At 29.2% G+C, this 16,273-nt stretch overlaps 1 non-coding gene across 1 annotated transcript; it reads left to right on the forward strand.

Annotated features, from left to right (window-relative positions):
* The first annotated feature begins 16,200 nt into the window (after positions 1 to 16,200).
* On the forward strand, positions 16,201 to 16,273 carry TRNAA-AGC (transfer RNA alanine (anticodon AGC)). The gene has a single exon. It is a non-coding gene; the product is annotated as a tRNA-Ala (tRNA).

Consider the following 16,273-nt stretch of genomic DNA (forward strand, 5'->3'; position numbering starts at 1 on the left):
ACACTGACACAAACAGGGGAGATATAATGATATAACAAAAAGTTTATAGGATAAACTGAAGACAGAATTATATTGAAGAAAAAAATAACCTTTCTAGAAAGTTTATCATTTTTCACTCTTTTACTAATATATCTTTGCTTCAATTCACTAATATCCTAAACATCAATTATTTAATTTGGTGACAAGATAACTATCTAATTATGGAATATCAGTTAGCGATCACTTAGGCGTGAGATTAAATGGAACTTAGATACTAATTATAGGTTTGATGAGATGTTGTATCTACTTCTTAAAATAGTAAAAAAGAATAACATTGATTAAAAAAATAAAATAAAATTTTACAAAATGCTACGAAGTTATAAAGTATATCAAATAATAGGCCAAACCATCATTTGGTATTTTTTTTCAAAATTACCAAATGAGAGTAAAATTTAAATTAATATGCAGGGATAAGCCCGAGGATATTCTACTACTTCTGAGTATGTAGTGGTAAACTGTTATAATTTTTTTTTCATTGAAGTCGTATAAAAGTTTACGACTTTAATTTTTTTTTATACGATTTTGAAATCGTAATTATTTTCTTATTTGCAAATTATTTATGACTTTAAAGTTGTCAATAGTTTTTAATTTTAATTATTAAAATATTTTTTAGTTTTATTTAATATATTTTTATATTTTATATATTGTTTTATATAATTTTTTATTTAATATTTTTTAGTAATGTTAATAATTATTATTTGTTTTGTAAATTAAAAAATAATACAAAAGACTTAAATTTAAATAAAAATATTAAAATATACTACATATATTAGTTTAACAAAAATATTAAAATGTGTTGTTATTAATATTAACAAATAATATTAATTTATAATTTATCAAATAATATTAATTTTTTTAAAATTATTTTTGTTTAATTTTTACAGTAAGTAAATTAGTAATTTTGTATAGTAGTATTAATTAATATCCAACTACAAGACATAGCAGGGAGACCACCTATTAATCATATACATAATGAAATTAACGAACTAATTTTAAATAGATTTAAAAAATGTTTATCGTGTAAAACTAAAGGGTATAATCATAGTAACAGTTGATGACTGTTAATGTAATTTCTATTTTTTAATTTTATATTTGTATTTAATTTGTATTGTTCATTTTATATTAATGTATTATGTTATTTTTTATTTTAACAATTATTTTTATTATTAAATTATTATTATTTTTTATTAATATTTAAATAATTTATAAATAAAATGAATTAATATTACTGTACAAAATTATTAATTTACTTAATGATAATTGTGAAAATTAATTATTTTTTTTAAAAAGAAATTAATATTATTTGATAAATTATAAATTAATATCATTTATTAATATTAGTCACAAAATATTTTAATATTTTTGTTAAACAAATATACATAGTATATTTTAATATTTTTATATAAATTTAAATCTTATGCATTATTTTTCTAATTTACAAAACAAGTAATAATTCTTAACATTAACAATATAAAAAATTATAAAAAATATAGAAACTATTAAATAAAACTAAAAAAATATACTTTAATAATTAAAATAAAAAACTATTTACAACTTTAACAGTTTGCGACAACTCAGAAGTCCGCAGGATATCCTGTGATTTATTCATTTTTAGATATTTAATTTAAATTTTACCTCCATTTCATAATTTTTTTAAAAAATACCCCTTAATGGTCGTTTGGCCCAAATAATATGTGTATAAACTATATATAAAGCATTTTTCATAGTTTCACACATAGCATAGTGATAAAATGGTATAGAAAAATACTTGTAACGAACAAAACGACTATGCATAGTTTATTGTGTGTTCTGACATGTGCGGGCTAGATTGAATAAAGCTATATATACCTAATGATTAAGACTTCAAGAAATTCAAAAGTACTATTGATGAACAGGGCCATGTACAAAAATTGATAGTTTGGTGGCATCAAGTTACCTTAAAGAATAAGAAATGGATGCTTTAATACGAAAGAATTATTGAGCTTTCTGCTTCCTTAAATTGGAGCATCAATTCGTACAAAGTAGAATTACGATTTGCTAAACTACATTACTCCCTAAACTTATTTTAATATTATTAAAATTTCATTAAAAATGATAATAATGATAGAGTGAAGTGCTGTATAAAGTTGAAAATAAAAAAGTTGTTGATAGTTAAAACATGATTTGCATCCCTAGAACTATTTTAGTTTAACGTAAATGCAAATGAGTTTTTTCTTCGGACATGTAATTAACACCTACTTTTAATGTTGTACTGTTGTTTCATCGATTAGAGAAATTGTACTTGGGAGAACCAAAACAGTAAGGATAAATTAAAGAGGAGTAATTAAATTTTGATCATGTAAGATGCATCTATGCAGTAAATATAAAACGTGATTATTTCCCTTTTATACTCATGATTTTGGGACTTTTATTAAAGGGTGTAATTTTTTTTTTATTTGGGGTCAATTATAAATTATTACGAAAATGAGATAAATTATAACATGTATTAAGTATTACTACTTTTAAATTAAAAATTATAACATGTGTTATGATTTATTATTTTTTTATAAAAATCGTAACAATTTTTTGACTTTAGTTTAATTTTTGTATTTACTACTTCAAAGTATATATGTTTTTTTAACTTATGATTTTGAAGTGATAAGTTTTTTTTTACGACTTTGAAGTTGTATTTTTTATTTATTTTTTTTATTTTTTTATGCTTAAATTTTTTTGTTTTAGGATTTTTTTATTTACTTGCATTTTCTTTTGCTTTGTTTTTAATTTTTTTAAAAATTGTAAATAATTTTATTTATTTAATTATTAAATAAATATTTTAAATTTTATTTGTTATTAGTTTTATTTAATATCTTGTATATATTTTTATATGTTATTGAATTTAATTTGTTTTGTAAATGAAATATATTAAATATACAAAATTATATAAAATATTTTAAATAAAACAATATTAAAAAATATATAACATTAAATAAAATCATATAAAAAATACATACAATATATTGAATAAAATTAATAACAAGTAAAATTAAAAATATTTATTTAATAATTAAATAAATAAAATTATTTACAATTTTTAAAAAAAAATTAAAAACAAAAGAAAAGAAAAGTAAATAAAAACACTAAAACCAAAAAGAAAAAAAAACGACTTCAAAGTTATATAGAAAAAAATGACTATAAAATTGTATAAAAAAATATACAACTTTAAAATTGTAAATAAAAAAAATTAAAGTTGTAAAAAAAATTATGACTTTAATTGAAAGAAAAATAAAAAAAAGTCATAACACTTGTTGCGACTTATTTTATTTTTGATAATCATTTAAAATTGATCTCAAAATGAAAAATTGAAACAAAATTTGCACCCAAAAGTTACCATAATTTCACTCCTACCAAGTATATTATTAAAAATAAATGCAACATTTATGTTGAAAACGATTGTTGCTGAATGTTTCGTTTTAATCAAACCTCCCTAGCTATCTTCAAGCGTATATTTTAGTAAAAGAATCCTTAAGCATAATTATGTTATATATGTGAATTCAGATAAAAATGTTCAGCATAGATAGATCCCTCAATTAAGTTAATTTATTGCCAACTCTCCAAGATTTCTACTTTAATGTTCCTTACCAATAAAATAAGAATAAATTAATGATCATTATTCAACCCTTATGCTGTGCAAGGATCCAACATTACTTCATCCAAATCCAAAACGTTTGGCAACCAGCTTAGAATTAAACAACTACTATTTTCAATGTTGCTTTAGATTGGGGCTAAGAATTTTCCCTTTCATTTTCCAAGAAAAGTTAGTACACAACTTTCTTCTGTGCCAACTTAGCAGAATGGAATATACAGTGAAAGCAAGTCACATACCACCTCACATGTTATAAGTAGTTGGTGCTTCCATTCACTTCTTGGTACTCAGCAGCATTCTGTGTCCTTTTCCTATGACCCCCCTTTGTGAGGCTTTTTCTTAAGCTATGCCCGTGGAACTGACTCATCTTCTTCTCCGTGTACCAAATAAAGTTTTGAATCGAGCCTGTTGCACTATACTATCAGTATTCAACTCATTGTTTTCCATGTGAAGTAGAATAAAGTTCAAAATTCTTCCTCTCACAATCTCACACATGCTCAGATCTTGCCCTTTAAAGGTAGCAATTCAGTGTCACCTAAAGTTCCTAGGGATCAATCAGACACCCTTTAACCGGTTTTTTCCCCATAATTATACCTATTTAATGTAGAATATTTCTAAAATATATTAGTTTACTAAAAAAAATTCTTAAATTACACTAGTTTTATGGGACAGTAAGAAAGACGAGTTTGATTTTCCCGACTTATGTGTGGTGATGTTTTTTTAAATTTAAGTTATTAAAATAATATAAATATTATATTATATAAATATATTTTTAATTGGTTTTAAAAATACTCTTTTATTAAATTAATTTTTTATTTTTTTAAAATTTTTTAAGAGTTTATTAAATTAATTTTTTAATAAGAAAATGATATTATTAAATATAATTATTTTTCTTATATCATTTAATTTACATAAGACATTTTTTAGGGGAATATTTTTTAAATAAAATATGAATTTTATCTAATAATATATTTATTTTAGTAAAAGAATTAAAATTTTAATATTATTATTTTACTAAATATAATTTGTTTGTTATGTCATTAGATTTATTTAAAAATGATAATACTTTTTGTTTAATAATTTATTTATAGAAGAATATTATACTACATTATCAATAAAATATTTAAATAATCACATTTGGTTAAGGAAAAACTTAAGATAAAGACATGTTGGGATAATTGTTTCTGCTATGGTCATGTTGCCGAGAAATTCCACATTTTTTTTACTTTCCCGTTCATTTTCGTCTTTGTCCATCTTAATAGGAATGCGAGTTGAAACGAGATGACCCTTTGCGGTCCTCTTTCTCCTTGGATCAGGACCCCATTGATCTCCTTCATATTCTTGCCACATTGATTCTTGTGTCAGTAAACCAAAGACGTTGTCGTAAACGTGAAAAATGTGTTGTAAAGTGGATAGCAACGACACATAGTTCATGGATCAACATTGACAGATTTACAGGCAGTTATGACGTGAGAACACGGTAAGTGTTTAGCCTGATATTCACCACAATCACACTTTTGGGATTGTAACATTACTCTAAACCTTCCAGGTGATTTAAGTGTTTGAAGTGAGGATTGGGTCTTTGTTAGAATAAGTGTGTGGTTGTGTCTGTCGAATTCATTTTAATTCTTGTTGACCATTATTCATTGCCTCAGAGACAACTTTAGAATACAGTGAGCCAGAGTTGATCATTGCCCGAGTTTGTCGACCTTTAATAGGAAAGAGTTGCGCGGTCTTGAAGTACGCCTCCTCAACCAACGATGACACTGGTAAATGTCTTGTGTTTTTTAACATCGAATTAATAAACTCAGACAAATTTGTAGTCATATGTCCCCAACGCTTCTCCTAATCGAAGCATTGTACCCAATTCTGTTTGGGTAATTAATCAAGACATTTAGTTGCACTTGGCTTATTCGTACGGATATCCCCAAGATGTCGCCAGTGCATCTTCTCCGTGTATGTGTAACTTGTAAATATTCAATCAATCTATTAAGTTATGAAATTTGATTGAAAGTAAAGTTTAATGAAGAAATAAAATAGATTCTCACCGGCCAGCATGAGTGGTTTCACAGTTTGAGTTACCACGAAGAAAATTTTGTGCAATGTGACACAGGCAAAAGAAATGGGATGTGTCCTAAACCCATAAGTTACTTGGGTCGTTGGTTTGCCAACACCCTGGTCATCGCTTTGGTCATCATTTTGGTGATTGATATGATCAAAGAACGTTGATCCTCATCCTCACTAAAATCATCCATGTTTTCCTCATGAAATCGTATAATGGGATCTTCGTTAGCGGTGAGATGTTAGATAGGAGTGTTAGGTGGGAGGGATATATGGCAAAGTTAGATAGGAGAGTTAGATTGAAAGGTTAGGTAAGAGGGTTAAGTGGCAAAGTTACTTACTTACGAGGGTTAGGTGGGAGGGTTAGGTAGGATATTCAGTGCACGTGAGTGAATAATGTGCAGTTGCGGAATAGTGTAAGAAACATGTGAGTGAACAATGTGCAACACCACACATTAATGTACATGACAGACTGTCTGTTGCATCATGAGTTTTGACCGCGGTGTTCCGCATCGCGTGTCGAGGTCACGTGGATTGTTGAGAATCACATTAATGGGGGTAAACATACGCATGTGAGTGAATAATGTGCAACAACACACATTAATGGGTTGTCGGTGCATGTGAAGGTTAGGTACGACATTGCTCTGTATATCTGAAATCATGCATGTGTAGGCTATTATTACTGAAGTAAATTGAAAATGACAACTTCAAAGCATGCAACAACTACAACTACATAATAAAGACAGAGAAAAACTTAAATGCAATACAACAACAAAATATGTTAAATTATTCATTCTAATTTCAGGGAATTGTCCAGCTTCTGCTCCATGTCGGCCCAACTTAGGTCATTAACTTGAGTAAGTGATAATGAATTATGAACATCAACTTTAAGTTCCATACATATTACACGTCATATTCACAAATGTATGAAACATGCACAAAACACCTTCTTCGTCAATAATTTGAATTTCCCTATTTTGAACTTGACCATTGAATTCATATATAGGACAACGATACCAAAGTGCAGTAATTATAGGCATAACATCATTATCTGTAATTGATGAATGTATTGCGATGATTATGTTTGGCACTATCATTGTTGGATTCAAGAGTAATGATTTTGTCTTGTCACCTCTGAAAACTGCATTTGCACTTGAACTTTGAATGATTTCACCATTGATATGAACATATGCACTAATTGGCTCTGACCTCATTTTGCTTGCTGTCTTTGTTTGCTCTCACAATTTGATTTGATGCAACTATGCCAAGTCTTTAGTGATATGGTGAATTTATATATACCATCATTTATATAAACCTCTATTGCATCATCAACATGTTCATCGTTCACGTACTTCGATTAACGACTTAATCACTTTCTATTACCATACAATACCTGAACCAGAATTGCAAATTATATCATTATTATCGTCTACCGGGTATCAACATATTGCCCCAATCAAATAATGTAGAATCGATCATGCATTGATCACTACATTGATTGGACGATGGAGGCCTGAAACATACACCTTTCACCTGCCATGGGGTGAGTGCACCATCACACTTGAAGATGTTGCACTACATCTAGGCATTAGAGTCGATGGTCATGTTGTGGCTGGACTTAGCTTCTTACATTGGGATGAGTTATGCGACGAGTTACTAGGGGAAGTCCCTCCCAAAAATGCACGTAAAGGAGTTGCACTGAAGCTAACATGGTTGCTAAGCATCTTGCGCGCACCATTGCCTGAAGAACCAACTATACACCAACTACAATGCAGGTGTAGAGCTTACATAATGTACATGATTACCGGTGCTTTAATTCCTAATAAATCTGGAAATAGAGCTCATCAAATGTATTTGAAGCTATTACGTAATTTGAATGACATAAAAAAATATAGTTGGTGTTCAGCTTGTTTAGCAAACCTGTATAGAGAACTATGTCGAGCATCATCGGAGGTTGGTAAAGTTATGGGTGATTGTGCCATACTATTGCAGTCATGGGCTTGGTGCTGCATGCCTTTTATTGCACCAAGAGTCCCACGACCCGAAATAACTTATCCACTAGCTAAAAGGTTATTTACATATAGCGAAATCTAAATTTTAATTTCAATGATGCATATTATAACATTACAATGAATACTAGTTTTGTATGTTTTACATTTCAGATGGAGTGGTGGTAGATTAGAATATAGGGCCACATCTCGTGGTGACTTGGTCAGATATAGATCTCATATAGATCATATGGAGAGTCATGAGGTATAATACTATCATGAACTGCACCATCAATATGTACATATTAACATTTACTAATGTTGCATTGTTAGCATATATTTCAATTTTCTCGGGTCCCATATAGAGGATTTGAAGAACACCTATCGAGACATGCATACAAAGACATAGAGATTTGGTCTGCATGTATTGCAATTATTTGTTTTCCGATTGTGGAATGACATCAAACAAACCGGGTCAAGCTACAATTTGGACTACAACAAGATATCCATGTTGATCCCATGAATCTTGATCGACTTCACCAAATTGACATGCGATGCAATCATTACAGTGACTGGATGGAATATCATGTAGAGTGAATTAATATCTGGAAAAACAAACGCAATGATGTTTTAACTGGGCAATGGGTTGAAGGAATAGTGGCACATACACCAACGTACATGGAATGGTATAGGAAAAATACTATTTTGTTCTTGTCTGTTGCACAACAACTAAATGATTCACGCACAACAATTACCCATAATGTTGCAGGAACAAGTGTTGAACAAACACATTTTAAAATTCCACATCCTCAGTCAATGTATTGTACTCCTTCACCTGTTCATCAAACTTTTGGTTAGACTGGCGAGTCCGATAACGCAACCAGCCATGAATGGATGACTAATTTATTTGGCGTCGATTTGAATACACCAAATTCTGCAGCATCATATTTAGCTTTTTTACAACAGTTCGATGCACCACATTTGTTTGGAGAACAAGGACAAAGTTCTTCAGCTGTAGCAACCCACATTGAATATACTGACATAGAACAACAACATCATCATGACGTGGGAGAACCAGTCATACAGGAAAGAAGAAATCCACGATGTAATTGATGTCCACCGCCTTGTGGGACTGTCCATCATCTTGGTCATTGAAGTATAAAATGTTGTGATAATGTGATCAAATATGTTTAAGTACCCCTGTAACGATTTCATGAACTAAGATTTGGACCCTTGCAACTATGCTTAAGTGTCTATGTTTTGCATTTTTTTTAAATTATGTCCAACACATTAATGATATTCGTGACACACTTTTTCCATAGTTTGAACGTCAAAGAATCCAAAAAAAAGATATTTGTGACACACTCTGCAATTTGCACACATCTAAAATATTAAATGTCTCACCAGCAAAACTGACATGAGATGGACAACTCAGAATTTCTTTTTTCACTCTAAAAATTATAATGGATGTCTACTCCATCAATTACCAAGGATAAATCACAGTCCAAATTGACAACACTCTGCAATTTGCATACGTCTCTAAAAAATTAAATGCCTTACCAGCAACACTCTACAATTTGCACATTATGGACCCTTGCAAATATGCTTAAGTGTTCATTTACCCGTTCATCTAAATACATAGTTAACTAGTGATTCACCCAACTATAAGAAAATTCTATAAATACCACTACAGCTAAAGACATTCGTAACACTTTCAAATTTTCATCTCAATCCCTACCACAATGTGTCACTTAACTGCATATGTTTGTGTTTACTACAACGACCAAATCTGCAACACTAATGAGGGCACCACCTTCGTTAGTAACAACACAAAAATTTTCATGGTCAACAAGGTCATAACCTTTATATAATTGCTTGAACTTGTTTACCAAAAATTAAACATTGAACCACAACAACATATCCAACATCTCCACTTTCGGTGCCCTATATTTGAGTTAGGACAACATTATATGTACACATCTTTTATCATGCGACATGATGCTAATGTTCAACAAATGTTCAACATTTTTTACAACAACGCATCACTACCATTTGTGGAGTTATTTGCCATAATCTGTGACAATAATAACCCACCAAGAAACCAACATGGCTTAACCTCCAATCTTAAGGACTTATCAGATGAATACAAGATTTGTTAGGTCAAAAATCATGATAGTGATACTAACTACTCTTCTAGGCCTGAAGGAAGTAACATGTCTTCATCCCATGAAACAATATTCAAACGGGATTAGTAATCTACGGATGATTCATGTCTTAGTTATTTCTGCTTTGAGGTTTTCATGTAGTGTCTTATGTCCATGTTCAGTAATCACTTTACATAATGAAATAAATTTTTTGTTTAAATTTAAGTTAGCAATTTTCAGTTTACCCACTTCTATTGCAGTAGGTGGGATGATAACATAACTGTCGAAATTCACAACACTTTGCAATTTACACTACACTGTTTCAAAAAATTAAATGTCTTATCAACAAAATTGACATAAAATGGACAACTCATAATCTCTTTTTTTACTCTGAAAATTATCATGGACATCTGCTGCATTAATTACAAGGGAAAAATCACAGTTCAAATTGACAACACTCTGCAATTTGCACATGTCTCTAAAAATTAAATGTCTCACCAGCAAAACTGACACGAAATGGACAACTGATAATATCTTTTTTTACTTTGAAAATTATCATGGACGTCTACTGCATTAATTACAAGGGAAAAATCATAGTCCAAATTGACAACACTCTGTAATTTGCACATGTTTCTAAAAAATTAAATGTCTCACCAGCAAAACTGACATGAAATGCACAATCTCTTTTTTCACTCTGAAAATTATAATGAACGTTTGTTGCATTAATTACAAGGGAAAAATCACAGTCCAAATTGACAACACTATGCAATTTGCACACATCTATAAAAAATTAAATGTCTCACTAGCAAAACTGACATGAAATGGATAACTCAGAATCTTTTTTTTCACTCTAAAAATTATAATGGACGTCTGCTGCATCAGTTAGCAGGGAAAAAGAAACATTGGATTCTAGAGAAGCCTTTAACAAGAACACAACTCTAACCTTATAAGATTCCAATACACATCAACGTGGCAAAATGTTCATACAACTATAAATAACACAAAACACCCTTAATACAAACTCACAATTTCACACAACATACCTTCATAAACCAAATTCAATCTTATTACTATCTCATTTTTGGGAGAAACAAGCAGCCAGACCATTGCTAACTCGAGATTAACCTTCATTTTTCCAAATGGATCAATCACTCACAACCAAATTGGTGTTTATTTTCAAAGTCGCACTCCAACACCAATGCAAGTTCCTAATGACTACTCTTTTGATACACTCAAGCGTAGAATGCACAACACCCTTTAGCTAACCAACAATCAATTAGTGGATGAAATCTACTACCAACAACCATTCATAGATGTAGGTCAACAATACTTTTTTCAATCTCTACAATTGAAAAATGATTATGATGTTTACACAATGTTAATGTGCAATGAACAATACCCGTGTGTTGGCCCTATAGAATTATTATGTACCATCAATAGAACATCGGATAGTATACTCAACTTGCTTCAATCCACTATCACTCCTACTCATAATGCAATTATGTATTACAACGGGAAGTGGAACATACAATGCCAAGGTGGGTTTTTGGATTACTCCTTCACTGGAACAAATCCAATAAGATTTGGCATTACTTCAGGATGTAGCATGAACAAACTCAAGGATTTAATCAAGTAAGTTGCACTTATAGGGGTTCCCCTTATGTAATTCATGAATCATAATTGGTCAGACGATTGTTCTTTCGACAACCAGGTCATGTTAAGTATTCAGAAACTTTAATCGAATATGAAATAACATAATTGAAAAATGACGAAGACGTGTTAAAAGTGTTAGCACAATCCAACTATTGGAAACGATTCTGCCCAATAAAAAATTTGGCTATTTTTAACAAACCAATAACCGAAATAGAAGAAGACATGTCTCCTGCACAACATATTTTAGATTATCGTTAGTTTTGTCATATTTGCGTTACAATTGTATTTTTTAATGGGTTTCATTATTCTCGGCTATCATTTCAGTTACCACACTTTTAAACTTTATGTCTATTGTATAAGATAGATGTATTCATTGTGTTTTTTAATTTGTTTTAATACTACTAACTAATTTTCTTATTTTTTAATTAACGAACATAACAAAACAAAAACATCAATAAAACATAAATTTAACTAAAAAAATACATATATCGTAATTAAAAAATTATACTATAATTTTTTCCAATTTTTTCAATTTTATTTATCTGTATATATCTCTTAAAAAATTTACAAAAAAGTAAAATAAATTAATTTAATAAAAAAATATTTTTAAAACCAATTAAAAATATATTTATATAATATAATATTTATATTATTTTAATACTTTAAATTAAAAAAAAAACATGAATGCACGAAAGTCGGGTGGCAAACCTGACTTCCTTAGTGTCCCATGAGACTAGTGTAGTTTAGAAATTGTTTAGTAAACTAGTGTATTTTGGGAATATTCTAGATTAAATAGGTGTAATTATGAAAAAAAAAAACCTCTTTAACCTTTTCTTTGCATAAAGTCTATGCTAGCAGGATACTTACTCTATCTTCTCTAAAATCTGAAAATGGGTAGCAAATCTTACTAAAACATTATTTGTAATCCAAAAATGATAATAATAAGAAGCAAACATTATTTGTATGACGATGGCCGCACACGACACCGGCGCGACACACAGGAGACACAGGTTGACCTGTGAGTAGATGAATGGAGTGAGGCAACCACCACAGGTGACCAGACAAACTTAGTGAGAAAGGGCAAAGTGGGTAACGTAGGACATGGCGGAGAGTGGGTCAAGGAGTCTACATTCGAGTTAGGTGAGGGACGAATAAACTAGAGATTTCAAAGGAGACACGACACTGACAATTTTGTAATTAGGAGTAACAAATGATGATGGTTTTATGTAAAATTATCGTCATTTTCGTTCCCCCTAATTACAAGATTGTCATCGTTGTATATTCTAAGAAAGTTTCGTAAAATTATCTTAGAATGTATGCGATAAAAAAAATTATTCTCTGTAGTTACAAAATTGTCACCAGGTGACATTTTAAGATAATTCTACATAACTATCTTTAAATGTGTGTCGTAAAAAAAACAATTTTTTAGCGGTGATTGCTAGTTTGTCTATAAGTGCTTATTTTACAAGTATGTACAAAGGATTTCATCTTACAAAGAAACTCACTAGGTCTCCCTTCAGATGCAGTATATGTCAGTTTGCACTTTGGCGTGAATTTGATGAATTAATATTGAAGTTCAACAAAGTCATTGATCTACCAATCGCAATCACATGTCGGGGTTATCATTTGGTTGTTATACACAAAGGTGTTGTGATCTACCAATCACAACTCACAAGGGGTTCCTTAATTTCAAGTAATCACTTTATAGATGATAGAGCATTATTTTTAGTGGATCTATAGTTGCTGGAATTGAGCCAGAATTTTTTTTTGGTTTTTTTTTTATAGATGAGTGCACATGATAAACTGAACATGGTTAGCTAGCTTCTCTAGCTCTCTTTATTTTAACAACTCCAAAGTGGTATGAGACAAGTGAATAAAGTAATCAATGCAGTTGAAAGCATAAAATTTTCATTGTGGCCTGCAAACTTATGCCTCTGAATGACTTCACTAGGTCTCTATGGCTAGCTAGGCATGTGGAAGATTATCATGGATTTTAGCATTTTTCAAAATTAGATTAATAGGACAAGTTGGTCCATCTCTTTAGTCTTGATGGGGCTTTTAACCCATGTATATAAGTCTGGCTACAGGTAGAATGAAAAGAAATAAAATCATGTTAAAAGTTTTGGATTAAAGTATATAAAAGTATGGAATCCATACTATTTTTTTTTTTTTTTTGTTGTTTCTCTTCTTTTCGCACAATCGCACGCTTCCTGAACTAAAATTACAAACATCCCGTGAATACTTTTAATTTCTTTTTATATGTTTTTTCCTATTACGTTCCATCACTAATCAAATTAGTCACTTATTTATACTTTTTTTCTATCTCTCCCAAGGAGATTATTCAAGAATCATTTTCCCTAAATAAATTGGGTTCTTTAGAAACAACCATAAAATTTTAAAAAATGTTTATTTGTGACTTAGGAAGAGTTACAAGTGTTTATTATCACCGAAGACAAACACATTCTTTTGCATGGTACGTGATAGATAAAATTTATTTTATTTATCTATTGTTCTCTGGGACTCTTGAGACTTTTTAAAATTAAATTAAAGTAATTATTTTTGTCTTTAAATGTGTAAAACGTTGATAAATTTGTTCTCGAAAGATGAAAATTCAAATTTTAATCCCTAAAAGTGAGAAAAGTGTAACAAATTCATTCATTCATTAACTTCCGCATGTTATCATTAACGAAAGAACCTATTAGACACATTCAAAGACAAATTTGTCAGCGCTTTACACATTTAGTGCTCTATACATATAAAAAATAATATCAAACTTAATTTTGTCATTACATAATATTGTCATAATAGAAATTTTAGAATAACAAACAAATTATATTTATTATTATGTTTGTTCTAACTTATGTTTGTTTTCTTTTTTTGTAAGTGTTTATTGTATAATATTATGCTTGCAATGATTAAAAGATGGGAAGGATGAAGATTATATTATATTTTGGATAAATAATCATTTTCGTTGTTGAATGTATAGAGTCCTGACAAATTCGTCCTTAAATGTGTCACATAGATTCTTTCATTAACGATAATGGATGAAAGTTAACAATGGATAGATTTGTCGCACTTTTTTTACTTTTGAAGACTAAAATTTAAATTTTCATTTTTCGGAGATAAATTTATCAACACTTTACATATTCATGAAAAAAATGATTATTTATCCATTAAATTATCCTATTTGCTAAGTCTGAAAATCCCAAGGAGGTGAGGCTTTAACGGTGAAATAAGAATTTGGCATGTACAAAGCAGACTGGTACATATTTGAATCTTAATTACGTTAATAATTTAAAATCATTATATACTAAATATATATTGTTAGGCTTTGTTTCGTAGAGGAAGAAAAAGTAAATAGGAGAGAAAGTAATAAAAACAAACGATAGTCTGATTAAAGAGAAATAAAATTGAATAAAGGAAAAATATTTGACTTAAAATGGTTCAGTGGACGAAGAAAAAAAAATTATCATTTTGAGAATGAGGATGAGCTGATCACCAGCAAGGGAAGGAGGGCAATATTGTGACATTCAGCAACGATGATCTTTTCTCCTTATTTCTTCTCAATCAACCAAGTAATTCTGCAATGTATGGTTCACAAAATTTTAAAAAATTTCTTGCTCATTTCTCGCGTACAAAACCGGTGAAGTTTTCTTGATTCCGACACCTTCCTCCCCTTTCTCTTTTTTGCTATTTCATCGTTATCAAACACAAGGTTAATCCATTATCTTAATTTTTTATTTTAATTATATCACATAAGTGTAAAATGTTTTACATTAATCTTTCAAAATAAAATGTCTCTATTATATCAAATTGTTCTTTTCATTTTTTTTACAACAATAATGATAATAATTTTGGTTGACATGCTCATCTGATATGATGTTTCTTACGATAATGTGATAAAAGGACTAATTCAATCTAATAAAAATATTTGAAGGGTATAAATTATTTGTACTTAGAAATATGTTTTTACATAATTTGTATAATATTGATTAATAAATATAATTTGTTGTTGCTCTAAAATTTTGATTGTGACAATATAAGGTAGTGATAAAATCAAGTTGTGTCTAATATTTTTTGTAAGGATTAACTTAATAATTGTATATTTTTGTGTGATAATACCTTATTCAAAATATGAAATTCAAATAAAATATATAACAATTAAGTTAACCCTTACAAAAAAAAGAGACACAATTTAATTTTGTCATTATCTAATGTTGTCACAAAAGAAATTTTAGAACATCAGACAAATTATACTTATTAATCAATATTATGCTTATTATTATATGTGTTTTAACTTATGCTTGTTTTCTTATATTTTAAATGTTTATTGTAAAGTTATATTTGTAACAATTAAAAAAGGATAGAAGATTAATATTAAATTATATTTTGGATAAATTGTCATTTTCAACTGTGAATATATAGAGTGCTAACAAATTGGTCCCTGAATGTGTCACGTAGATTTTTTAACGTTAAAAAATTAACTAATGAATGGATTTATCATAATTATTTTTCATTTTCGTAAATAAATTTGACAACATTTAAGACATTCAGGATGAAAAATTACTATTAACCTTTTTTTATATTAAAATAAGCTTGCTACATTATGCATATTTATCAAGTTATATCCTTGCATTAAAAGAGGCTTTCCACAATATTATTCTTGTAAATATATCATTCATATTAACTGTAAGGGGATGTAGCTCAGATGGTAGAGCGCTCGCTTAGCATGCGAGAGGTACGGGGATCGATACCCCGCATCTCCA

Source organism: Glycine max, chromosome 12 (genome assembly GCF_000004515.6).
Source record: "Glycine max cultivar Williams 82 chromosome 12, Glycine_max_v4.0, whole genome shotgun sequence".
In the NCBI taxonomy this organism is placed as follows: Eukaryota; Viridiplantae; Streptophyta; class Magnoliopsida; order Fabales; family Fabaceae; genus Glycine; species Glycine max.